Genomic DNA, 26879 nt, shown 5'->3' with positions numbered 1-26879 from the left:
ACACAGTACCTTGACATCTTCTCCCTTTCTACCTTCTCAGAGGTCTCCGTAACCTGAATTTGTTGTGTTTCATTCTTTTAATGGTTTTACACATGGGGAGGATCCGTAAGGACTGTCAGAGGCCCAGTTCTCCTTCTGGAAAATTAAAACCAACCAACCAAACAAAAAAAGAATCCGTCAGCAATTTATAATATTGTTTGTTGTATTAAATATTTATATAAGTGGCACCTCTTTTGTAACTGGCTATTTTTTCCCAACATGATGTTTATAAATTTATCCAGCTTCATTCCCATTTATACTGATGTACATTATTTCAGTATATGAATAAACCAGAGTGTGTGTGTAGCCACTCTGCTAATGTTGGGCAGGCAGGCTGATTCTGAGAAGGTCTGTATACTCGTGGGAGGGTTTCTCTAGGAAAGATTCTTTGAAGTGACATTCCTGGGGCAGAGGAAAAAGAGTATCTTTAAGTTTACCATCTATTTTTAAGTAACTTTGTCAAATAATTGTACTTATAGGAGTGATTTTTTAAAGCCGTATTTTAATATTTGTCATAGAAAATGTTCATAGTGATGTTAGATTCCATGTGTATGTTGAATAGTATTTGTTTAGAGTTTGTATGCATTTTAATTTTGCCTGAAAGCAAATAAGTGCAGTTATACTCATTTTATGCATGAAGAACTGAGGCTCAAACAGGGGAAAATGACTCTAGCATGATTATACCAGTAAAAAGTGGAAAGGCTCGAACTTGAATCCGTATTGGTCAGCTTTCCCGAGCCTTTGCCTCTAACCAATGGGGAGAACGGCCACAATCCCTGGAATTGTAGTGACACAGAAATTCAAATACAGACCCTGGCAGCCTGGTGGCTAAGATGGTAAAGAATCTGCCTGCAATGCAGGAGACCCCGGTTCTGTCCCTGAGTCAGAAGATCCCCTGGAGAAGGGAATGGCTACTCACTCTAGTATTCTTGGGCTACCTTGGTGGCTCAGACGGTGAAGAATCCCCCCACAGTGCGGGAGACCTGGGTTCGATCCCTAGGTTGGGAAGATCCCCTGGAGGAGGGCATGGCAACCCATAGCAGTATTCTTGCCTGGAGAATCTCCGTGCACAGAGGAACCTGAGTTGGACACAACTGAGCAACTAAGCAATGGCACCCCACTCCAGTACTCTTGCCTGGAGAATCCCATGGACGGAGGAGCCTGGTAGGCTGCAGTCCATGGGGTCACTAAGAGTCGGACATGACTGAGCAACGTCACTTTCACTTTTCACTTTCATGCATTGGAGAAGGAAATGGCAACCCACTCCAGTGTTCTTGCCTGGAGAATCCCAGGGACAGAGGAGCCTGGTGGGCTGCTGTCTATGGGATCGCACAGAATCAGACATGACTGAAGCGACTTAGCAGCAGAGCAACTAAGCATGCACACACACAACCTCTGGACAAGTAGAACAGTGGGAGCTCTATTTCTCTTCCACTGGCTTTTTGGTATTTTCATAGCTTTTCTAAAACAAACATGTTTTGCAATTAAACCTAGCTAAGTGACGAGCAGCCTTAGTCCTGGAAAGGAGACAATAAACCACATTAGTGCTGTAACTTTCTCATTTACTCTTTGTTTTGCCCCAGGTCTGGGGAAGGGTCAGTGGTCAAGACTCAGGACCACAGTGATGGAAACCAGTAGCCACGCTGCACTGCAGGTCCCAAGCTGTACACCCGAGAGCATGGATCTAGAATTCCCTGGCTTGCTTCTCAGGCAGGCACAAGTTGAAGCAGGATGGGTTCTAACTTGAGATCTTGGTAGAAAATGTAAGGAGTGGCTGCGTTATTCCAGAGGCCCCCTCATCGTCCTGAGTGCTGCTTTGTGTACCTACCTGGCGCTGTGCTGGCCCCTATGGCTAGTCAGACGTGGGCACTGCCTTGGAGGAGCTCAGGTCAGCAGTTTTGCAGATAGAAAATGGCAGTGCTCCAGGGAGCCCTGGCCTCATGTGGGCCTTTCTGAAAAGAATTGGCCTTTCTGAAAAGAGAGTCTACCCTGAGATGCTCTAGGCGGGATGAAGTGTCTACTGCTAAGGCTTTCTAGCTCACCTTCCTTCATATTCATACTCTCCTGCCCAGGTATTTCCTGATAGATGTTTGTAGGGAGAGGACAGGGAGGACAAAAAGTAGTACCCATTTTTGAGCTTTTGGTTCACCTCTGATTAGCCTCCCATTTTTTTTATTTATATGTATGGCTGTGCCAGCCCTTCGTTGCTGCACGCAGGCTTCTCTTCGCGGTGAGCAGGGACTGCTTTGTAGCTGTGGTGCTCAAGTTCCTCAGTGCAGTAGTTTCTCTTGTTGCAGAGCACAGGCTGCAGGCATGTGGGCTTCCCTAGCTGTGGTGCTTGGGCTCCGTAGTTAAGGCTCGTGGGCTCTAGAACACAGGCTCAGTAGTTGTGGCACATGGGCCTAGTTTTCCCCCGTCCTGTGGGATATTCCTGGACCAGGGATCAAACCTGTGTCCCCTGTACTGGCAGGAGGATTCTTTCCCACTGAGCCCCAAGGAAAGGCCCTGGTTAGCCCTTTGATGGTGTATTTTGTGTATGAGTGTATGTGTGTATATGCATTTTTATATCCTCCTGCAAAGGAAATACTAAACCCTGGCCATCACAGATAGGTCCTTTGATTTGATTCAGATGTAAGAAGGATGCTACAAAAAAGGGAGGAACAGCGATGTTCATTGTCATAGCAACCAGCAGGTTTTTATAGTGGAACACTGCCTTCGTAACCCAAACCCGGCACCTTTTTTCTAACTACAGAAAACAGACTGACGCAAACTCAAGAAATTATAGTACCATCTCTCAGTGAGGTTTTGTTTGCTTTTTGGAAATAGTCTTGCAATGATTTTGGTTCCTTTGTAGAATTTCCGAGATGAAAGGCACCCTTTAAGTGACTTAGAATTTTATGAAGTCAGTACTTAACGATTTTCCCATTATTATAATGTGTCACCCCCATTTCCAACCCTACTCCCACCCCAGTCAAATCCACATGGCCAGGACTTATACAAAGGATTAGCTGAGGTTGAATTTGGAGTTTGGGAGAAGTTATGCATTCTTTCATAGGCTCCTCCCTGGTGAAGAGTATTCCCTCTCCCTTCTCTTGAATGCATTTGCTGTCTGACCTTGAGCGGTCTTTTTGTGCTTGGGTCTTCACCATCCATCGCTCTCTAGATTCAGCAGACTCTGAGATGCTTAGAATATCTCACTCCTGCCAGTCACTCTATAGGCAAGTTCAGAGTCCACCTTTGCTGTGAGAATTCCTGGAGGATTGAACCCTTGTGGCTTTCTTTCAGGAGCTCTGGTGAGTTTCCTGGACCTGGGGTTCCAGAGTCCTTGGGAGAAAAGATGGGGGTTAACTTGGGAGAATAACGGCCTCCTTGAGTGGCCAGGCAGAGTTTTCCATTGATTAGCACTTTGGGAGAAGGCAGAAAAGTAGGCTACCCTTTACTTTCCAATCTTCGTGGTCTGAGGTGTTCCCTTCCCCCAGGACCACACCTTGAGATTGAGAGCTTTGATGGACAGCAGCCCTGATATGCAGCGCATCCAGCTGGGTGGTACCTACATCTCAACACATGCTGGGGAAGAGGAGTCACTCAGGCATCTTGGCACAGCACTGATTGAAGAATGAGCTCCCTGTAGCCCCTGAAGGGCTTCTTCCAACCCCCTCCCACCCAGTGTCTCCTCCCTGTCCCTTTTCACCAGCTCAGCAGCATCTTATATGGGAGATGTCAGGCCAACTTCCTTGCAGAAGCGGCACAGGTAAGAGTCACGCTTGTAATGATTCTGCTTTCAGCCTAATTCATCACATGTGTATTGAGCACCTGCTGTGTGCCAGGCTTCCGGGAAGCTTTGGGAGTCTGGGCTCACTGAAATCATTCCCTTGATAAGCACCTTAATCACCTGGGGCCAGTATCCAGGGTGCACAGTTGAAGGTGGCTGCAGTGACTGATGGCTTAATGACCACTACATCCTTTGTTCACCAATACGGCAGGTGACATTCTTCGTCCACACATGTTGAAGGGAAGTCATCAGGGTGGGCCCTAATCCACGGTGACTGGTGTTCTTATAAAATGGGGGATTGGGAGACAGACACGCACAGAGGAAGGATGATGTGAAGACAGGATTACTGGATGAAATTACAAGTCAAGGAATGCCTCAGGTGCCCAGAAGCTGGGAGAGAGGCCTGGAGAGGTCCTTCCCCAACACCTTCAGAAGGAGCATGGCCTTGCCAGCACTCAGATTTCAGGCCTCCAGTGCTGCGAGATGATACATTTCTATTGTTTTAAGCCACTCATTTTGTGGTCCCTTGTTACGGCAGCCCCAGCACCCCAAGACAGTTAGCTGACACATTTCCTGTTCACCGTGACAACTAAAGAAGTACAGATACCTGGCCTCATATGAGCAGAAGTGGAAAAAGCCTTAAAACCCCAGAGTTTCCAGTTAACTTGTTTAGCAGATGGTTGTCTGTATGCTCCTCCAAATTTTAATATTTTTCACTGTCTAAATAAACACATTCTTTTAAATTGTTTGTAGCAAAATCAGGGAACCCCAGAATATGCCTGTGGACCCAGTTTGAAAAACTCAGGTGTAGAAATGAGTTTGGTTTCAAGTTCCAATCTCATCTCTGCCAGCGTGCGGCCATGCACCCCTCATCACCTTGCATAATCATCCTGAGCCTGTTACGCACCTGTAGAGTGGAGCATACCTCTAGACTGTGGATTGAGAACTAGCGGTGATGAAAACCGCCTGGCATCAAACCTTGTGCATGGCAGGTGTTCAGGAACCAGTTAAGGCTCACGGCTGGGGTGAAGGGAAGAACCGAAGGAGGGAACTTAGAGAGTCAGCAAGAATGGGATAGAGCCTGGCCTGGCCGACAGATGGGGTCTGACTCCCCTGTTTGAACACTGGCCGAGAGGTTCATCCACATGGTTTTTTCCCCTCAAATAAAAAGTCACAAGATTCCTTTGTTCATAGGGCAGCAGAAGAGGATGTCAGGTTCAGGCTTGAGCCTTGTTTCCTTAAAAACACAGAGACCCCAGAGACAAAGTCACATGTTCCAGGTCAGGTGGTCTTGTCAGTTGGGTTATTTTCATTTAATAGGACAACAAAAAACCGAAAAAGAGTTGTGTTGGTTTTTCCTTAAAAAAAAAAACAAAAAAAAACCAAACAGCTTTATTGAGATGTAATTCACATACTATTCACCCGTTTGTAAGTGTACAGTTTAATGATTTTTGTATATGCACAGAGTTGTGACACCACCACAACAATCAATTCCAGAACGAAAGGAAGCTCCGTATCCATTAGCAGTCATTCTCCATTTCCTCCCTTCCCAAACTCGAGGCCAAGGCAACCACTAATTTACTTTTTTGAATCTGGATTTGCCCTATTTTGGACATTTTCTGTAAATGGGTGGAGTTTCTGTCATGCGGTTTTTATCTCTGATTTCTTTCAATCAGCATAATGTTGTCAGGGTTCTTCCATGGTGTAACGTCAGTACCTAATTTCTTTTGCCAAAAAGTGGTTCATTGCATGGATGTACAACATTTTATCATCCATTCATCAGTTGATGGACATTTGGGACTTTCCATTTGGGGGCTGTTATAATTAAAACTGCTATACACATTTGTGTATGAGTTTTTGTGTAGGTGTAAGTTTTGTTCCTCTTGGATATATACCTAAGAGTAGAATTGCTGGGTTATATGCTAATTCTCTTTAAAAATATTTATTTATTTGGCTGCGCCAGGGCTTAGTTGTGGCATGTGGGATCTAATTCCCTGATCAGGGGTCGAAACTCGGCTCTCTGCTTTGGAGTCCTAGCCACTGGACCACTGGAGAAGCCCCTGATAATTCTATATTTAACCTTTTGAGGAACTGCTAGAGTATTTTCTTCAGCAGTTGCACCATTTTTTTGCTCCCACCAGCAGGTTATGAAGGTTCTGATTCTCCCTGTCTCTGCTAACACTTGTTATTTTATGCCTTTTGATTGTGATCGTCCTACTAGGTGTGAAGTGCTATTTCACTTTGGTTTTGTTTGGGTTTTTTAAATTTCTTTTAATAAAAGCAGTTGTATTTCGTTATACAGGGAAACAGACAAAGTATCTTTAGCCGAAAGGCTGGTATGAGTAATAGTATAACTTTGAAAGTAACTTCTATGCTTTACCACATTCCTCCTCACTAGTCATTTCTTGAAGCTGGATATCCACAACCAGGGTTGAATAGAATAACTGTCGTTGAGTTTTCCTGACTTGGCTTTTACTTCGCCACTGAAATTGCACAAAAAACAGGTACCAAGAGCTTCCTGGTCCTCTCTATTCTGCAGGGTTCAGGGTTGGAAGGCCTTCTCAGCGGGCAGCCTTTTGAGGGATGTAGTGGGTGTCTGGCCCCCTGTCAACTCAGGTAAGAGGCCAGGGCATCCACTCATGATTCTCCCAAGAGTAGGCTGCTGCTGTTCAGATGTGGTGGTTGTGATAAGCGGGGACAGCCAGAACTGGCCCCTTGTGCCAGTAAAGATAGATGCCATGCCCTCTTTACAGACAGGCTTTAGAAGCTTCAGACTCTATTGTCCTCTATTGTAAGGAAAAAGAAACATAACAAAATGCAAAAGCACCTGTGAGGCCAGAAATACATGTTGGCTGAACAAATGAATAGCTTTGGCTTTGGGCGCCAGACACCGTTCTAGCATGGCAACTTGGAGCAAGCTGTTTTAAGCTCTCTGAGTCTTGGTCTCTTAGCTGCAAAACAGAGATAGGGAAGTGCATCTGTTGCTGGATTCTCACGATGACCTCAAAGTGCACAGCTCATGGTAGGCACTCAACACGTGTTCATTCTCTTTCCTTCAGTAGCTCTGTAAGTAGCTCTGCTGTCTGTCTCAGGTATTTTTTTCTACAGCTTTGGTCCAGCTCCAGATATGAGAGAACCCAGGGTGGATTGTACTGTTTAGCTTATCTTTTCTTTACAGAGAGATCTTGAGCTCTTGGCAAAAATTAAGTATTGGTGGAAATGAATATTGCAATTTGGTAGCTGCTGATTGACACATGTTTGCTAAACAGCTACTCAGAATTCAGAAAGACTGCCTGGAAGGGGAAAAAAAAAAGGAAGAATCCTAAGAACATTTTTATCCTCTTTGCCAGGTACTTATTTATAAAACCATCTTTTGGGAATGTCTCAGCTGACAAATTTTTATAAAACATTGGCTAGCTTTGGCTCCAGGGTTTAAATTAGCCAGCACGAGAGCTTAAACTTCAGTGGATAAAAAAGGGTTGGGTCCTTTTTGGAGTCTTTTTGCCTTATAAATTATTATTATTATTATTTTTAAAGAAAGGGCTGTTCTTTTTGGTCACTCGGTCTTTTTTTAGACCTGCAGGGAAGTCATAGTAACAGGCTCCAAGTCTGATTGGGTTCCATGGCAACAACGGGTTGTGACTTTATTAAAGGAGAGTGGAGCATGCCAAGAAAGATAAAAATCAGAGTATGGAAAATGTCTGACCAGATGAATGTGTTTTTTTGGATCATGTGCCCTGGAACGGAAAGGTTTCCCAAATTGGCATCAGTCTCTGTTACAAATTTGAATCCCTTTGGGTTATCATCAAGTCGGAGGGTTCAGTGCTCATTTCCAAAAGGTCTGTCTGCATCTTTGCTTTTTATTCACTCATTCATCCTTTTCTGTAAAAGAAAAGAAAACTATAATGTTGTAAGAACCTAACCAGAAATGATTCTGATTTCAAAGGTAGAAAAGAAATTTAACACGTTCTTTGTGGAACCGATTACAGCTGTAAATTGTGAGACTGTGTGGGAGGGCCAATTAGAGGCAATTATAACTCCACGGAACCCTCCCCGAATTAAAGCTTGCTGTGTGCTTTCCAAGCTGAGGGTTTTGTCTCCCATCGGTTTTTCTCATCGATGGGTTAAGAGATACTGGTTGCAGGGAAAGGTTGTGGAATCTCGGTGGGAGCTGTCCTCTTCTGCCTCCCAACAGCAAGGTGCGGGCTGTTGCTGTAATGAAAGTGTGTGGTTATTAGACTCTTTTGGGTAAAGGTTCTAACATCTGAGCAAGAGATAGTGAGATCGGAGGACTTCGAATCTTCCCCACCTAGTTATAAATGTGTGGAACTGTATGTCTTTTTCCATTACGTGTTCTATTTTATGTGCCTCCTCATCCTGATGGAATTCCCAGGTGGTGTTAGTGGTAAAGAACCTGCCTGCCAATGCAGGAGATGCAAGAGACGTAGGTTCGATCCCTGGGTCAGGAAGATCCCCTGGAGGAGGAAATGGCAACCCACTCCAGTATCCTTGCCTGGAAAATCCCATGGACAGAGGAGCCTGGTAGGCTATAGTCCACGAGGTCGCAGAGTTGGACATGACTGAGCGTATGCACACACACGCATGCATGCACGCACACCCTCATCCTGATACTGAAAGTGAAAGAACTTTAGGTGCAGGTAGCTAGATGTTGGACAGCCTTACAGCGATGTTATTGTTTAAACGAGTGGCATGTCATGATGTGCCCTCTGTCTTCAGATTCATTAGTCACTTACTTGGGGCCTCATCATGGTGAATCAGAAACTTCACAGATACTCATGGTAAACAGAATAATAAGTAATAAAGGTGTAAGAGGTGAGAATTACCTCACCAGGTTTCGGGTGTCCCAGCTGTCAGTGATCAGCTGGTAAGTCCTTGGAAAATTTATTTAACAACTTAGATCTTGACTTCCTTATCTTAAAACGATTGTGACCTGAATTGGTGTTTTCCAGACTTCCCTGTTTATTAGAGTAACCTGGGTCATTGGTTTAACACCCAGAAACTCTATTAGAGATTCTGATTCACTAGGTCTGGCGTGGGACAAGGATAGTAGGGGCCCCAGGTCCCATGGACAGAGCCTGGTGGGATATAGTTCATAAGTTCACAAAGAGTCAGACACGACTGAGGGACTAAGCACAGCACACACAGGTGATCTTATAGTCAGATGTTCAGGAAATACCAGATGAGCTCAGTAGTTGTCAGACTATATTCGGACATAAGATTAGTGTGGGAGTGGGTAGGAAAAAGGAGGCTGTGTGGTCAGGTGATTGCAGCCACAATCTGAGAAAGTAAATGAGCCAGAAGCTTTGATGGTAGTGCCCAGTGGTTCTGCTTGCAGCCAGCGTCAGCCCCAAACTCTGTATCAGTGTTTCAAAAAAATAATAATTTTAAAATCTCAGAGTGGTGCAGTAGTGACCACCTTTGTTTATAGAATTTTCTACTCTATGGTGTGTGCTTTTGTTCAGATAAGACATAGAGTTTGCTAAACACGGTTATTTCTGCTGTGCATGAGGTAGGACCAGCCATGTAGAAATTACCTGGAGAGCTGGTTAAAAGATACAGGCATTGGACTACCACACCCAAAGATTCAGTAAGTCTTATATGGAGCTTGAGCATCGGTCTTTTTTTTTTTTTTTTTTAAGTTGAAGGGTTTTTTCCTTTTTCGAGGTTTTGACAAAAGTTGTGGGCTCCTCCCAATCTTCCCTCAATTTCTAGAATAAAACTAAGTTTAAGTGTCAGAACACATTTATTAGCACAAGGGAGATGGTTAAATTGAGCCACCTAGATTGTAGAAGCGTCTATAGCACATTCAGCAGGTACTTTAGAGAAAAGAAATCTGATCTTCTCAGACTCTGAGACAAGAGTTTCTAATGTGTAATGATGAAATCACTACCTGCTGGAGCAAACACATTTTAATATGTAGAGTTTCTATTTGTTCCTCGTTCTATTTCCTGTTTACAAAGATTGAATAACATTATTAAATGAAGTGTCTTGTAGATCATCCACGTAAGTGAAAATTATGAAGGTACACTTTGCTTTCCTGTTTATAGTCTACACTTAAAAAAATGCAAGTTCATAGGAAAAAAAATCCATAGCACTAAAGGGCAAGTGCTAGAAAATGGAGTCTCTTTCCAATGTCTCATCTTTATCCCCAGAGATATGTGCTATTACGTCTCCTGTGTATCTTTACAGAAAAGTTCTCTGCTCACAACCTCCATATCTGTCATTTAATTAACTAGTCTCCTATTGATAATACAATTTAAGTTCCTTCTAGAGTGCTTTTTTCCATGTTTCTTTTGACTTGTTAATACTGTACTGAGTATTTTTGTACATCTTTTTTTCTCTAACCATATATGGATAAATTTTTAAAAGCAAAATTGTTGGGTCAAAGGACATATGTCTTTTAAATAAGGATCAATGGGAACAAAATGTCCTTCTAGAGGGTTGTGCCTGTTTACCAGGAAAATCTTTTCTTTTCAAAAGGCTTTCCTGCCCCAGTTGGTTCTGATGCAGCAAGTAAGCAGCTAACTCTACTTGTTTACTCAAACCCTGAGTCTCCAGAGTCTCTGCTTGAAGGAATTAAATGAGATCTTTCATGAGAAAGAGAAGAATTAAAAAGATATCTTAGGTTTTTAGAGGGAGATGAAGTATATAGAATGGCTTAGCAAAGCAAGTAGCTAATCCTGAACTTGCAAGGAGAAAGCTTTGGGTCACACAAGGTCCCAGAACTAGGTGAAAGTCAGGGTTCAGAAGAAATTCAGGCAGCCCTGGAGCAGAATGTGGTGATGAGAAAAGTCATGCTCCAGATTATGGTAAAGTGTTTCTTGGATCTGACCTGCTCCGTTAGTGGATGCCACAGGGCAGTTTGGGTGAAGTGTGATGGGGATGGGATGCTCTTCAAACACCTCTAATGTGAATCACCGTGTAGTAGTTAGATGTGTGTGTTTCAAAGTATTTTGAAAATTATTTATTTTATTTATGTATTTATTTTGGCTGTACTAGGTCTTCATTGCTGTGCGAGCTTTTCTTTAGCTGTGGTGAGCAGGGGCTACTCTAGTTGCGGTGCATAGGCTTTTCATTGCAGTGACCTCTCTTGTGGAGCACAGAGTTTAGGGCCCACGAGCTTCCGCCTTTGGGCTCAGCAGTGTGGCTCCCGGGCTGTAGAGCTCAACAGTTGGGGCACATGGGCTTAGTTGCTCTGCAGCATGTGGGCTCCTCCCAGATTGGCAAGCAGATTCTTTACCACTGAGCCACCAGGGAAGCCCCAAAGAAACGTTTAAATGGAAAGAATTACATCCCATAGGCTTTTCCCCTGGAGAAGGAAATGGCAGCCCATTCCAGTATTTTTGCCTGGAGAATCCCATGGAGAGAGGAGCCTAACGGGCTACAGTCCATGCGATCATAAAGAGTCAGACACGACTGAGCACACAGTCTCTCAGTCAGATGTGTGTGCATCTCCTTAACACAGGTCTGGAGCTGGGCGGCATGGGGGTGTGCTGGATTAGTGGCAGATCCCATCCCGGCTGACGCTATCTGCCTTTGTCTCCCTGCCTTCGTTGTGTCTCCTGGTGGCAGCAAGATAGGACAGTATCTTACACATAGAAAATTAGTTGAGTTTATTCAAGTGTGGGAAATTCAAGTCCATTCAAGGCAGGGAAGAACTAGGGGGTATCTTCGAGGGGATCTGTAAGTCACTGAGGAGTCAGAATCCTAGATATTGGCTAACGTGGGTTGGCCAGGTGTGTTGTGTGAGCTTAAAGGGAGCCATCCAGACAATCTCTGAGAACCTTGGGTTAGGGTTAGGCACACTGGGGAGAGGATGCGTGTTCTCCTTCAGCACAGAGGGACCAAAGTGCTCTCTGAAACTGGTCATGCTTGAGCTGGACCACCTGTGGCCAAGACCATAGCTCTGAATTAGATCGTTCTCTGTCTTTAATCTGGAGAAGGCAATGGCACCCCACTCCAGTACTCTTGCCTGGAAAGTCCCATGGATGGAGGAGCCTCGTAGGCTGCAGTCCATTGGGTCGCTAAGAGTCGGACACGACTGAGCAACTTCCCTTTCACTTTTCACTTTCATGCGTTGGAGAAGGAAGTGGCAACCCACTCCAGTGTTCTTGCCTGGAGAATCCCAGGGACGGCGGGGCCTGGTGGGCTGCTGTCTATGGGGTCGCACAGAGTCGGACACGACTGAAGTGACTTAGCAGTAGCAGCAGCTGTCTTTAATCAGACTAACTAAATAAGCCGAGCAACAAGAGAGCTTTGAGGCGGTTGTAAAACAAATTTATATTAGAAACTTTTGTGAATTTTTTGGCGATATTTTGAGACAGAGAACATGAAATAGGTATGTTAAGCTAGGCTGTGGATGAAAGAATGGGAATATATGAAGCTAGGGAGGGATCAGGAAACAGGGTCAAGTAAGACTGTAGCAAGTAAGTTGGAAATACAATAAAATATCCAGGGACCAAGGCTAGGTTTTCAGGCTAGGAAGACAGCCAATAAAAAATGGGTAAAACAAATTAGCACCCAGATTTGAAGGCAAAACCAGGAGAAAAATGAACAGGCTTGGCTATGTAAAATTGAATTCTGTATGCCTTAGCACTCAAATGTGAGTTTTCAATTTTACTGTAGTTTTTAAATGTCCATTTTGAGAGTTATAAATAGAAAAAGCAAAGTGAACCTTACAAAGAAACTATGTATTTCTTACATACGGAGTATACTATTAACTTAATGTTAGGTTTAAGATAAGACCCATTTGCTGGAGTTCATTATTTAACATTTAAGACATTTATTTGAACTGATCCAGAGGATAGAGGCTATGTAAATACTCACTTCAGGAGACACTCTTCCTCTTAAATATTACAGTATAGTTTTCCGAAAAAAAAAAAAAAAAAGTCCTGTTATTTTCACGAGGCTTTATTAGACCCACACAGTTTTCTGTCTTTTGCAAACAGCCAGTGCTCTTTTCTCCCCCCACCCCATCATGCCCCCAAGACAGAATTAAATCAGTACCACCTAAACCACATAACCATTTTGAGATCTTTGCATTAGTTATTTAATGTCAAGGGCAGGAAACCCTTGGTCTCTTAGACTGATTCTGGCCTGAGCTAGCAGTTCAGACATTTGAGAATCTCTTCATACAAGGAAGGTCAAAAGGATTCGAAGACAAGTGACTGACAACGGGGCAACTTGTAATCTGTGGCAGAGGTTAGTACTCAACTTATTATTACAAAGAGCCATTCATGATTAAAGAAGGGCAAGAGAGAAATATTTAATGTTTGTGTCTGACCTGACATCAGATTCTTTGCTGCTATCACTACATTCTAGGAGGAATTTCCTCAGATGAAACTACAGCCTCAGAAGAACTAATTTATTTGCTGGGGGTCAGCTACTAAGTGGCAGAGTGGGGTTTTGACCAGGTCTACCTGACCCTAAATCCAGGCACATCCTCTGATTGAGTGAGCTGCCCTAAGGCAGTGTCACCCACAGGCTCCAGTTCTCTGTCTTCAACCCCTGTCTCTTTGAGCATCCCTCTGTATGCCTGTGCTGAAATGTTCGCAGGCACCTCAAGTTCATTTTGTCTGATGCTGAATTCCCTGCAGATCTCTTCTTCCTCCTGCCTGTCCTCAGTTGCTTATCTCATGAATGATGTGTCGCCCACCAGAAAGAAACAAGTGGGGTTTCCCTTGACTCCCCCGTTCACTCCCACATCCGATGGGTATCACGTCCTTTTGATGCTGCCTCCTGTGTATTCCCCAGACACTGTTCTGTTCTCCCCACCACCACCACTTCATCCCGCCACTACCAGCTCTTGCCTTGGGTCACTACTGCGGGCTCCAATCCCTGCCACTGGGATGCATTTTCTCATCTTTTTCAGAATGACTTGTCTGAAACAGGGAGCTGATTAGCCTCATCCCTTTAACTGCAGCCACCTGTCCTCTCAGATGAAATCCAAACACCTTAGCATGATTTAACTGGAATCCTCAACGTCTGATCCCTGTCTGCTGACCCAGTTCTTCTCCTGCCACCTTTGCCGCGCGTGGTACCCTTCACATCCTCACGGGCTGTCTGGCTGGCTGATTCAGAACGCACCACCTGAAGCACCCTTTGACTGACAAATCTCTTTCTTCCTGCCTTATGCCAGCCTTGTCACCTCTCCTGCCCTGCTCCGCCTGTCTCCCCCTTGGCTGCCCCTCCCGTATGCTACCTTATAGCACCATGTACAACCTCCCATGGCTCATCAGCAACTGTCATTGTTTGCCTTGCCTCTAGCCCAGGGGTGGGGGTGCCCCCTCTGCAGCTCCAGCACGCCTCGCTGCGCCTGACACGCGAAGGCACCAGCGAGCATCTGTCCCATGCATGAAGCAACAGAAGGAAGGTTCTCCCGACTCCACTCACTGCCCTTCCCTCCGCGCTCTGACCACTTGCTGCTCACCGTGCCTCCGTTCTTGTCGGGGTTTCCTGTGTTCAGATCGCTGGTGTGTGTTGGCTCTGCCCAACTGAAGTTGGTTGAATTGAGCCCGTTTCCTAGTCTGTAAACCGGGAGTGCCAGTCCGAACATCCCCCTAAATTCCTCTCGCACCCCCAGAGTGGTGTGATAACAGGACTCTGTTCTAGTCTGCCTCTCTCTGAAAATACGGAATTGTATCTTTTCTCCTGGCAGCACAAAGAGCCCATTTGTCAGCAGTAGGCTGAATACAGTGTATTACGGCTGGCAGTAGTAGTGGTTACGGTACAGGGCGTGGAGTTTCTCTGAGGCAAACATGGGAATACCCAGAGATATGTGAGCAGTATCTCCAAAGTCCAGGGTGAGTCATACAGTAGGAGCTGTTGCAGTATCCAGCCTGCCTGCCTTCCAGGCTCAGATGCCTCTCGAGCAGGAGGGTGAGCTGGTCGCCGATCCAGGTCTCTGCTCCCTGATGTGTGGTGTGGTGTTTGGTAAGTCTCTTCCGTGCGCTCCTGTTTCAGCCAGGCTGTGTCAGTATGGATGGTAGAGCTGTGTGGTGATTTGTATCCTGTGAGGTGCTTGAAAGAGAGATACAAGTTGTTTGGGGGCTTTTAATGGTTGTTTTGTTTTTGTTTTTTTTTGCTTGCCCTGCACCTTTTGTAATTTCTCAGTGGATTTCTACATCCTTAAACTGCAGCAACTCCTAATGAACCACCGAACTCTTTACCGCTTGGTCCTTTAAAAATGTAAACCCAATGTGTGTGTGATTTAGGAGGTGAACAAACATCTAGGCATGAGTGTGCCGGCTACTGGCTGGAAAAGAGCCAGTCCTGCTCCTTCCCTGTCATTTTGAAAGTGTTCCTGGGTCTGAGCTTACTGAGTTGGCGTCTGACTTTGTCTTTTAACATTCGGTCTGTTGACAAGTGGACATCGCCCCTTGAAACTTGAGACCGCAGGAAAGTGACTGCTGAGGGTGTGTGGTGTGGCCTATGGTTGGGGGAGGAAGCAGCGGAGGGGAAGCGCTGTGGCCTGAAGCACCAGGGCTGTTCTGGCCGTCCTCCGCCACCCCACGGTGGTGGGTGGAGAGCAGGGACGGTTCCATTTCACCTGTGCTCTGCTTCTGAGAGCTGCTGAATCTCATGGGAAGTCTGTGTTCAGTTTGTGGCTGTGCTCTTGCATCTATGTCCTAGAAAACTGTGGGGGTATTGCTGCAATAAATACAAACTTTCTTTCATTTCTTGGACATTGACATGTTGAACACATTTATTAATTCAGTCATTTTCCCCCAGTTAGCTCTGAATCTGGAATGTCACAAAATTAGTCTTTTATTTACTTGGCTGTGCCGGGTCTTAGCTGCAGCATGAAGGATCTTTTAGTTGTGATTTGTAAACTCTTGAGTCGCAGCCCATGGAATCTAGTTCCGTGAACAGAGATCGAACCTGGGCCCTCTGCATTGGGAGCGCAGAGTCTTAGCCACTGGGCCATAGGGAAGTTCCCAACTGTGGTCTTACTGTTGGTAATGACCCCCAATCTTTAGAAGCTAAAACAGCTTTGGTTGGGGAGTGAGGGGTATGGAGAGTTGGAGAAGTTTGCGGTCATTGTTTGATCCTTTGAATCTTGAAAATTAAATTTCTGTTACTAAAAAAACAAAACTGGGGGGCTAGCTATTCTAACAACAGAGCATCTTAATAGTCTCATAGCATTGTGAGCACAGTTGTTGACAGAGATTGACATGCAGGGTTTCCATTGGAATGAAAGGGGGAAATGGCCCCCCGGAACTGCTAGAGCACAGCTTGTGAAACAGCTGGAGCTGCTGTCTGTGCGAGGCTGTTCAAAAGGGGTGTAGCAGTGGGTCTCTTCTTGCCTGTCTCTGCTGGTGGATGGGCTCTTGAGGAGAAGCCCTTGCAAGCCTGGCTGGCCCACTCTGCCCCAGGCTCTTCCTCCTCTCTGTTCCCCTCCTCCAGCCACTGAGGAGTCCAGTTGGATTGCCCAAAGTACACAGTTGAGTTGTTTGCAGCCACCTGTAGCCTGGGGGACATATGGGACTTTATCCTTCAAATTCCTGGATGTGAGCCACTGAGGATAATGCCCCAGGGAGATTAACTCAGGCCCTGTTGAAGGGGGTCTCCTGAGGGCCTTTAAATCCAGGTCACAATTTAAGTAGGGCCTCAAATTTAGATTTTAAGATAATACCCAAATAGTTAAGTGTAGATTCAGAGGTAAAATGATAGGATTAAAAGAGGTTGTTATTCATCACATAGCATAAACATATTCAAGGTACCTATTCAAGAGTGAGTGCATGCTAAGTCATTTCAATCGTGTCTGACTCTGTGTGACCCCATGGACTGTAGCTCACCAGGCTCCTCTGTCCATGGGATTCTCCAGGCAAGAATACTAGAGTGAATGGCCATGCCCTCCTCCAGGGGGTCTTTCTGACCCGGGATGGAACCTGTGTCTCTTATGTCTCCTGCATTGGCAGGCGGATTCTTTACCACTAGCCTCACCTGGGAAGCCTTAAACATACACTCCTGGGTTTTTTTTCTTTCTTTCTTTCTTTTTTTAAACTGTGTAATTTGTTCTATGGAGAAGGAAATGGCAACCCACTCCAGTATTCTTGTCTGGAGAATCCCATGGACAGAGGAGTCTGGTGGGCTACAATCCATGGGGTCACAAAGAGTCGGACACGACTGAGTGACTAACACTACTTGTTCTATAGTTCTTATTTTTAAATATTTGTAAATTGTAAAATATTGCACACAGAGATATGCCATTTTAAAAAGTAATATGAGACACCCCTGTACCTAAAACCCAGGGCAAAAATTCAGACTTAACCCTCTGACCTTCTCCCTGATTTCATATCGCTGTATCACAAATCTCCTCACCTAGGAGGTGATGCTATCCCAAGGTTTGTGTTAACTACTCCCTTGCTTTTTCTCTGCCATTTCCCCAGAAGTAATTACCATCCACAATTCCTAAGACATGCTTCTAGAAATTTCTCTACCAATAAAGTACACTTGTATCACATTTATATGAATCCCACCACCGCCCGTCTTTTAAAGCTCAAGTATATAGAGCTTGAGTGTGTACTATAGATGTAGCTCTGTATCTTTCTCCCTTAACAGTTTAGCTTGGACAGCTTCCCACAGTAGCCCATTCAGATCCACCTCTGTTTTGGTGACTGCATTGTTCTTCATTGTACTGGTTTTTAAGTGGTTCTCCATTAGTGGATGTCTAAGCCGATTCCAGAATTAGAAACAGATAATGGTGGGGGCAGTGGTAATGGTGGTGATACAAGGCAGACTGTCCTGTTAGGAGAAGCAAAGAATAAGACAAGGAGGCAGAGACTTGGAAATACTTTCATTTCCATTTCTGTTCTTTAAATCTCTCAAAAGTGTTTTTTAATGTTTTAGTGTGTTTGGAGAAATGTATGGAAGCTCAAAAGGACTGATTTTTTTTTTTTTTCCCCTGCTTGTCTTTCCTTCCTTCTGATGGTCATGATGGCGAAAGAGATTGTGATATTTAAGGATCTGAGGAAAAGGAGTGTATTTACAACCTATTGGCTAAAGGACTGGGAGATTCCAGTTCTTATCTCTCCTAGTGTACAAACAACACCCTGTTGTAACAGGATTGCTTGTTATAACCTGATTAGCAGAACTTTCTTAAGATAATTCGTCTATTTGAACTGTGAAGGGGTTTCATTATACAGAGCTTATCATTGTATTGATATTTCTCTAACAGTGTTGGTTGTCTATCCAAATACTCCTCTTCTTTCCTTTCTCCCTGGCTGGTGGAGCCAGCACAGTAGAGGCTAAAAATGTTAGGTACTGCTTCCACAGACTCCCTTGCAGCTAGCTCAGGGACATAGGACTCAGTCCTATCCAAAGTCCTGTCCTAAGGGAAATCTGCTGAGGAGTTTCTAGAAAATAGTTTCCTTCCTAACAAAATATGAAAGAAGAGCAGTGTACTTGTCTTTAGCTGGAAATTATCTATATGTGGTTCTTAAAACCACAGTAGCTCATTTGCCTCTCTGAGAGAACTTGCAGATGCTCTGAAGATGGTATAATGAAAAAATGGAAAGAGCTTGGATCTTTGATAACATTTTTAAGCCATCAGATTAGCCCTGTCTGCTGATCTTCTTAGTTTGTGACATCATATTGAATTTTTTATTCGGTTACTGAAACTATCCTGCTGGTATGGAATTTTACCCATAGGACATGCTGCCAAAGTGGAGAACCACTCAGTTATAGGACAGTTGAGTGCCTTCTGTGTTCAAGAGGCAACATGGGGCTGTGGGACTATGAAAAAGGGGGAAAATAAGGCAATTAATAATAAGAGGCAGTAAAGAATTTACTGCAACCAGAGAGACTCAGACAGTAAGAGCAGCAGAGGTTCTGAGTAAGCACTGTTTACTAGACTGGAGGTGATGAGAAACACCTTTGGATAAAAGAGGTTAAATTGAATCAGACTCTGAAGGAACCTCAAGGTTTTGGTAAGGAGAGAGTTGGGGATGGTATTCCAGGAAGCCTGAGATTTTAGAAAGAACACAGGCTATGGACTAAGACCCGAGCTTGAGCTCATCTGTCACCAGTTTGTGAATTTGTCAAAGTCTTTGATTTCTTTGATACTCATCATGATAGATGAACCATAACTTGTAGGACTGAGGTGAGGATTAGAAACATGTCAAACATCTGTCGTGCTGTTGGGCATGTGGCAGGCACCAGGGAGATGGTGGAGGTGGAAGGGGCGGTTGGACTGCATGTTGCAGGGTGCTCTTGAGCCAAGGTGAGGTGAGTTAATAGAAGTGATCTGGGCATGTTGATCTAGTCAGAGATCACTGGATCAAGTCATTTGGTCTAGGTAAGAGGGTGTGTGTACAAAGTCTAGAAAGAGACAGATTTGGGTCAAGACATGGAGGACCTTGACTTTTCTAACAGAATTTAGAAACAGTCCCCAGGAACCTGTTTCATGGGAGACAGTTTTTCCATGGAGTGGTTGTAGGGGATGGTTTGGGGATCATTTAAGCCCATGCCATTTATTGTGCCCTTCATTTCTGTTATTATTACATCAGCTACACCTCAGATCATCAGGCATTAGATCCTGGAAGTTGGAGACTCCTGCTGTGCAGCCTAGAGACAGTGAGATGAGTGAAGGGATGGTTGTAGGTGCAGCATAGAAGACCTGGACAAGCAAGTGTCAGATGTCGGAGAGAAAGGAAGGGTTGGGTGTTAGAAGATAAAAAAAGAAACTTAGTGATGTGTGAGGCAAGGGGAAGAAAAGACTTAGCAATGAGCCCCCAAACCTGAATGGCTATTTTGTTCAGTGTGAAATTCAGAAGTGATTTGGAACACTTTCGGGTAATTATATCCTAGGTTGGGTCGAGAACATTTGTCAAGATTTATTGAAACTTTTGATGACAGATGCTATATTAGTGGTAAATAAATGATGATGCCCAAGTCTGTCATTTAATCCTTGCCCAGGTATGTTTGTCACTTTCCCCCTATTTATATATAAAGTGCAGCTTCTTTGAAGGATATGCCCCTTAATAAAATAAATACACCCTTCCCTCTATTAAGTAGGAGCACTATGAGTCGATCCTGTAGTATGAAGAATACGTTCAGTAACTGTTGACTCTATGTTAATATAGGACAAAAAGTGGTTGAGCAAAACTTTCTCTGACACAGGGATTGTGGTCCTTATGGATATATTTACAGTGGCCTCAGTAATAAAACATGAGTCAAAGGAACATCTGAAGTAATGAATGGCATCACAGGCATCATCAAGTATACAAATCAAAGAAGTTTCAGTTCATCAAATTCAGGATCACGTCTTGGGCTGAATGAGTTTTCATAATTTTCTCAGTTGGTGAACTCTTGAACAGATGGTCCTCTAACATTTTGGAATGTTGAATAAGGTGGATGGACTGAGTCTAATTAATAAAGTGTACTACTTTGGAATATTCATGTGTAGTTAGCAGCCCTTAGAGTCTTAATAAGTTCATGGGCTTTCCCAGTATTAGGCAAAAGAATACCCCACCATTCATATATCTTAGGGAAGTAGGCTTGAACAAAGCCTTTTAAGAAAGGCATTCTTCCTTTGGGGCATAAAGTTAATGTGTTTTCCAATGGTAATTCTGCACAAAGCAGTTCTGTGGTAAGCTCAGAGCAGGTGTCCTGTCTCAGAGTTTTTACAGTCTTGTTGGAAAGTTAGGGCTCTGAGCCAGGTACTGGCCTATGATTTGGTTTCAGTTCCCAGTAAAGAGAAATGAAAGCATCTGTCATCAAAATTTTCCCAAACTACCTTCTATCCTTCACAGCCTTTTTTCCCCTCTTTTACTAATCTAATTTGGATTTTTTATATTTTTTTCTTACAGAATTTGAGTCATAATAGATATATAGTGTAGAGCAGGGTTACTGTGGTGCCTTCCTGCAGGCAGAAGAATCTGAGATGTTTCTGTAACCATGGCTTACAGTGAAGAGAATATAATTTGTAACGCGCATACATTGAAGGATTTCTTTTTTCAATCTGTAAATAAAAGACAAAAGGAATTGTACCCTTCAGGGAAGTCATTTTTAATTCTGGCCTTTTCTTTCATGCTAGGTAAAATTTTGTCCTTTGCAATCTGTCAAAAAACCCTCTGATAAAAAAGCACCAGCCACTGTGATAATTAGTTTAGCATTTCAGATCCCTTGCAAAGAAATGAGTAAAGATGGAATAAATCACCAATCATGTTTCTGAGGCAGAATGCCTGATTTACCATCATATGATGGGCACTATTATTTTAGGGGAGAATTCAGCTGTCCTTAACTTCAAATGATTTTGTTTTTAATAGATCTGGTTGCCTGATCCCTGCATCCCAGTACTGTTCCTATGCAGTGCAGAGTGTACAGGCACAGTATTGATGGAGTCTCACAAATTCATGAATAAATCTTATGTGACTGTGAACAGTACATGAACCAAGTCTGAAATCCTTATGTACAGTAAGTAGAGTCATAGTTCTGTGTTTCAAAAACATTACTGAGAGTCTAAGCAGCGTCTGTTTTTAGGGTGGGGCTATGGATGATTTTTTTCCCCTACTCTTTTTGACATTTAAGCTTCTCTATTTCTGAGTATCTTATTTTTATGGTTAAAAAAATTTCCCAATCACTTAAAAAATCCCAGCTTCACCTTGTCTGCATGATGAAGTATAATAGAGCCTGGCACAGACTGTCTGTATTCTTTAGCATTTCATGTCTCCTTCCTTTAGAAATTCTTGCCTTGCACTTTTTTTTTGGCCCCAGCCTGACTTAGAATGACCCATTACTTGTTATAAATTCTAGACATCTGAAGAAACTTTGTTTCCTAAATATTCTGCAGTCTGCCTCTGTGGACCCATTGTGGTCTCTCTCAGCTGATTTTTGAGCCTCCCCTTCCAAGCCCAGGTCAGATAGCATCTTGGAAGATGTCTCACTGAAGCCTTCTGTATCCAGTATTTCCACTTCTTTGTTTCCTAGAGTACCTACTACATTTTTCTGCAGTTGTGTAGCTCTGTATGTCTCCAGCCCAAACAGTGAACTCCTAGGGAAGAGTTCATCATTTCATCTTTCTGACGCCGGTGCTTTTAGCGTACTGCGTGGCTCAAAAAATGCCCAGGAAAACATTTTTTGAGTGTGAGTTCTGTATCTTAGGGGGCCTGGCTTGGAACTTAATTTAATCAATTCTGTTAACTGTCATAAAAATAATTTGGTCTTATATATGGTGTACAAAGAGGTTTCTCAGCCTCTTTAAGAAAAACTGGCTTTCTAAATAACTATCATGTAATGAACCAGGTGATTTTCAATCTGTGTCAACATGGTATTTAGGATTTTACTGCATTTTGCAGAATGTAAGATAAAATATTTTTGCATTTAAATCTGATGAATTTAGTTACATCGTAGGTATTAGTGCCTTGCTAGTGTATCATGAGGATTTCTACTCTTTTTCTGTACTTTACATTTGCTCTTCTGTATCCGGGTATTAAAAACAAATATTTGTAAGAGAGTATCATGAAAATTTCAGAAACATTAAAAATGTGAAAGGGCTGACCAAAAGTGTGAATGGACACACCGTTGAAAATTCTTTTCCTGCTAGAACCGAACAATTTCATATGTTAATCAATATGCATTTAATAAACACCTGCCATGTTTTAGAAGGCAGTGGCAACCCACTCCAGTACTCTTGCCTGGAAAATCCCATGGGCGGAGGAGCCTGGTAGGCTGCAGTCCATGGGGTCGCGAAGAGTCAGACACGACTGAGCGACTTCACTTTCGCTTTTCACTTCCATGCATTGGAGAAGGAAATGGCAACCCACTCCAGTGTTCTTGCCTGGAGAATCCCAGGGACGGGGGAGCCTGGTGGGCTGCCATCTATGGGGTCGCACAGAGTCGGACACGACTGAAGTGACTTAGCAGTAGCAGCCATGTTTTAGGCCCTGTAAAGTTAAAATAGTAATTTTGACAGTGATCTTCATTTCCTATGATTTTTTTGTATTTATTTTTTTACTCTTTTGAAGAATAACTTGTGGTAACGTGCTTACATCTGAATGTACAGTTGAATGGTTTCTGCCTGTGTTGCACCATGTAAGTGTCCCTTGCATTGGCCTGGTCAGCATCCAGCACTCCACTATGCCACCTTGTGGCAGGTCCTCTCTGCTTCCCCACACGCATAACCCGTTTGACATCCCAGTCACTGGAATCACAGAGCATGTCCTTCTCGGTTTGTGGTTTCTTTCATTAAGAATGATGTTATTGAGATCCACTTATGTGGTATGTTGACAACTGTTCTTTTTCTTTCTTTCTTTCTTTCTTTTTAACTTGCTGCATATTATTTTTAACTGCTTTTTGCTTGATTTTCATTTTGGTGAGTAAAATTCATTATCCAGAAGTATAAATATTCAACGTATGTTAATTGGTATGTGCTGAGAGCAGCCAGCTTTACAGACCTAGTGGTAATAGAATTGTGGAGGAGAAGAGCTGCAAAGGCATGGAGGTTGCAGAGTTCAGCCACTTCATTTTCTCAAGTGAGGGACCTAAGACTGGAGGGGTAACTAGACCCCAGGTCCCACACGGATCTAGACCAGGTTTCTTCCTGAGGTCAAGATGCTGTGTCACAGTTCAGACTTGCTCATATAGATGATCTCAGTCAACAGGAAAGCAGTCATGGGAAGTTAGTAATTTAGAAATCCGCAATCAGCAAGACTTAATATGAAGTGAAGTGAAGTCACTCAGTCGTGTCCGACTCTTTGCAACCCCATGGACTGTAGCCCACCAGGCTCCTCCGCCCATGGGATTCTCCAGGCAAGAATACTGGAGTGGGTTGCCATTTCCTTCTCCAGGGGATCTTCCCGACCCAGGGATCAAACCCAGGTCTCCCACATTGCAGGCAGATGCTTTAACCTCTGAGCCACCAGGGAAGCCCGACTTAATATATTGGCCTATAAATGGTTAAGAATTCTAGTTACCTGGAAATTGCTTTCACTCATCTATAATACTTCCCTCTTCCAGTCAAACTGAGGTGTTACTGACTGTTTGTGAAACTTACTCTTTTACTAGACCCAGTGCTTAAAGGAAAAGGAAGAGGACTGTCTTAACCAATGTGTGTGTTTATTAGAATGTTTCAGTTTCAGTGCATCGTTTTTAACATTCCCAGATGTTACTCTTTAAAGCCTTGATGAAAACCACAAAGATTATTCTTAGGATGAGAAGTCTTAAGGTAAATTCTGATTCTGTGATCTCTGCAAGTAAAAAATCAGTCCTTAATCTTATACCTTCCTGCTAAGATAGTCGTGTTTCACAGAAAGTTCCATAGAAAGGATTTTAAAGGAGAGATTAGTGGCTCATAGCAGTGGAAGATTAAATCCCTTATTGACCTACTAGCCAGGAAGTAACTACAGAACATTCTTCAGTATGTTGTTGTTTAATCACTAAGTCATGTCTGACTTGAGACCCCATCAACTGGCAGGTGGATTGTTTGCCACTGAGCCAGCCACCAGGGGAAGCCCTCTTCAGTATGTTAGAGTCTCCTTAAATATAATTAGTAAACATAGAAACAAGTGGTTTATGTCTTTTTCTTAATTATAAAGCACATTTTTTCAAACAAGATAGAAACCCTTTAGTTGGTTATGAAATAGATTTAATGGCTAGCAACTATCATTTTATATTTTTAGATGGGAAACTAGAAGAAGAGTATAGCAAACACCCATCCATGTTATCAGATTCAGCAATTAAAAATTTTCACATTTCCTTTGTGTCTGTGTGTGTATGTAATCTTTTTCAAAGTAAGTCATATTGTTTCTGAAATGTATTTAAAAACAAGGACTTTTTCTACATAATAAAATTAACATACCTAACAGAATTAACTATAATTTACTAATATTCAGTTGTCATGTTAAATGTTTTTTAAAAAGTGTTAGCCATGATTTTTAAAAATATAGTTGCATTGCATGTATAAAGATAAGTACTTGTTTTATAAAATTTATGTTTCTGTTATGTATGTGTGTGTACATGAACACATATGCATGTATGTCATGGTACATGTGTATTTCTTACTTTGCTCTCATTCAGAATTGGGAATATACTGCTTTATAGCATAGAGAAGTTGGTTATAATAAGTATTTGCTACCCAGTGATATTGCCAGTTCTGTGCTGAGTATTGTGTGGCATCTAAAAAGTGAATACTCCTGGTAATCTAAAAGTCCATCAAGAAAGATAAAACAAGTAGGAACCAACTGGACCGTATAAATAAGAGCCAAAATGAATCGGGAAGGATGGGACATGGACCTCACAGAAGAGATCTTGAAAGAGTGGTAGAATTGGGGTAAGACAGAGACTTTCGAAATGGTGTATCCACTGGGAATAAGTATTAAGGTTAAAAAAAAAAACGTACGAAAATGTGTTCAGTGTACTATGGCATCAGGATCTGTCTGGTGGGTGGTTGGTAGAAAGGAGGAACACATTGAAGAGTTCAAATGGGAAAAAACACTCAGATTAAGTACCAAGAGGAGGAAGAACCTAATTTCTTTATTAAAGGAAGAACCACTGTACATCTTGGGTATCTTGTTATAACGTGATGAAAGTGGAAGCTTAGAAAATTAGCGTGATGACTCTCTATGGACTGGATAGAAAAAGTAAAATTTTGAAAGCGGTAAAACCGATTAGACCATTGCCCTTTGTGTAGGGTAAGGTAGGGAATGGGATTGGATTCAGGAAGACAGACCCAGAAATAGCAAGAAAGTGTCAATCTAGAGAGAAATTGCTGCACAAAGAAATAACAATTTGGTGGCAATTTGAATAAGGGTTGAAGGAGAGAAAACCTACACAAAATTAGAGAATGTTGTCATTGATAGATAAGGTCATAGAATTAACTGTAACCTGGCTGAAAAAAAAATTCCACACTTCATCTATAAAGACAGGCTTCCATGACATAATACTCTCAAGAAGTAATTTGGGAGGCTCTTTAGAAAAAGTAGCAAATTATCATCATTAGATAAGCTCATCTAATACAATTTCCTCTTGTTTGGCTTAAAGACTTAGAGATGGGAAATGTTAGATGTCTGTCTTTAGGTCTTAATTTAGAGTTCTGGTTTTACCAAAAATAGCAACATAGAAAAGTAATGAATTTATTTAAAAATTAAGGACCAGATATTGAGCTTTAAAATTTTAATCTTTAAAGATACCGTAACTTTTTAAAAGTTAGATTAAATCACTCATATACTAGGTCATCTGCTTTTGATGGGCATTTTTTAAAAATTTATTTATTTTTAATTGAAGGATAATTGCTTTACATATTGTATTGGTTTCTGCCATATAGCAACATGGATTAGCCATCAGTCAGTTCAGTTAAGTTCAGTCGCTTAGTCGTGTCCAACTTTTTGCGACCCCATGAATCGCAGCACGCCAGGCCTCCCTTTCCATCACCAACTCCCAGAGTTCACTCAGACTCAGTCTATCAGGTCGGTGATGCCATCCAGCCATCTCATCCTCTGTCGTTCCCTTCTCCTCCTGCCCCGGATCCCTCCTAGCATCAGAGTCTTTTCCAATAAGTCAACTCTTCGCATGAGGTGGCCAAAGTACTGGAATTTCAGCTTCAGCATCATTCCTTCCAAAGAAATCCCAGGGCTGATCTCCTTCAGAATGGACTGGTTGGATCTCCTTGCAGTCCAAGGGACTCTCAAGAGTCTTCTCCAGCACCACAGTTCAAAAGCATCAATTCTTCGGCACTCAGCCTTCTTCACAGTCCAACTCTCACATCCATACATGACCACAGGAAAAACCACAGCCTTGACTAGACGAACCTTTGCTGGCAAAGTAATGTCTCTGCTTTTCAATATGCTATCTAGGTTGGTCATAACTTTTCTTCCAAGGAGTAAGCGTCTTTTAATTTCATGGCTGCAGTCACCATCTGCAGTGATTTTGGAGCCCCCAAAAATGAAGTCTGACACTGTTTCCCCATCTATTTCCCATGAAGTGATGGGACCAGATGCCATGATCTTCGTTTTCTGAATGTTGAGCTTTAAGCCAACTTTTTGACTCTCCACTTTCACTTTCATCAAGAGGCGTTTTAGTTCCTCTTCACTTTCTGCCATAAGGGTGG

General features: G+C 43.0%; 1 protein-coding gene across 8 annotated transcripts in view; it reads left to right on the top strand.

The window, feature by feature from the left end:
- The window catches only part of TMCC3 (transmembrane and coiled-coil domain family 3), a 286943-nt gene that overhangs the window by 234507 nt on the left and 25557 nt on the right, over positions 1-26879 (top strand). Inside the window, exon 1 of one of the 8 annotated variants that reach the window (XM_061415759.1) lies at positions 11276-14764. The exons of the other annotated variants lie outside the window; for them this stretch is intronic. The gene's annotated coding sequence lies outside the window, so the exon portion shown is untranslated. Of the gene's footprint in view, positions 1-11275; positions 14765-26879 lie in introns of those variants that run through there. 8 annotated transcript variants of the gene reach the window in all.

This window comes from Bos javanicus, chromosome 5 (genome assembly GCF_032452875.1).
Source record: "Bos javanicus breed banteng chromosome 5, ARS-OSU_banteng_1.0, whole genome shotgun sequence".
NCBI lineage: Eukaryota > Metazoa > Chordata > Mammalia > Artiodactyla > Bovidae > Bos > Bos javanicus.
The sequence above is the reverse complement of the archived record's forward strand: the minus strand, read 5'-3'. Positions and strand labels throughout refer to the sequence as shown.